Here is an 811-nt window from a genome sequence, read left to right as displayed (position 1 = left end):
AAAATCAGGCTTGCTTTTAACTCCTAAAATAAGTGGAAAAAATCTTAGACAGATTTTTATGTTTCTTAGAAAGGCATTGAAGAAAAATTCTTACCTTTTAATGAAAAGGGTTTTGAAGAGTTAGATGGGGCAAGTGTCAAGATACCAACATTTTATAATAGTCACAAATATAACTTGAGGACTCCACCCTGGGAAAGATACATACTGGTGGAAAGGGTGGAACCAAAATTTGGAATGCACTTTTCTTAACTGGGATATTAAATTGAAATTTTCATAGTCTTTTTTTGTGACCAATTTTTGTTTCTAGAGATTAAAATACAATTCTTTCTTTTTTTTAAATATGGAAAGCTTCACGAATTTGTGTGTCATCCTTGCGCAGGGGCCATGCTAATCTCTGTATCGTTCCAATTTTAGTATATGTGCTGCCGAAGCGAGCACTAAAATACAATTCTTAAGTGGAAATAATATGGACTCACAATGCATTTAATATGAATCAACTAGATTACTTCATGAATAATGATGGCCATGGTCACAAGTTTATACTTTACATAAATACTTGAATTTAGTAATAATAAATCCACTATAACTATTTTAAATGGGAAAGGATTAAAAAATAATAAGAGCTTACAAAGTGGGTAGAATGGCTCTAAGTTGACTTTTGCACAAATGACTTGTAGAACAAACTTGCATAGACACCCAAAGAGAGGCCTTTTCTATCTTTGTGTAATTGGAGCTTCTATCTAACAGCAGGCTCTAGTTCCACTTCTCTACTGAGGTCTTCCCTAGTGAAAATAATCATCTCTTGCACTGA

General features: G+C 33.2%; 1 non-coding gene across 1 annotated transcript; it reads right to left on the bottom strand.

Annotated features, from left to right (window-relative positions):
- Positions 1–334: 334 nt before the first annotated feature.
- LOC126003241 (U6 spliceosomal RNA) lies at positions 335–438 on the bottom strand. Its single transcript, XR_007493773.1, has one exon. It is a non-coding gene; the product is annotated as a U6 spliceosomal RNA (small nuclear RNA).
- Between the last annotated feature and the right edge of the window lie 373 nt (positions 439–811).

This window comes from Suncus etruscus, chromosome 2, assembly GCF_024139225.1.
Source record: "Suncus etruscus isolate mSunEtr1 chromosome 2, mSunEtr1.pri.cur, whole genome shotgun sequence".
Classification (NCBI taxonomy): Eukaryota; Metazoa; Chordata; class Mammalia; order Eulipotyphla; family Soricidae; genus Suncus; species Suncus etruscus.
Note: the sequence above shows the minus strand (reverse complement) of the source record. Positions and strands in the feature narration are given on the sequence as shown.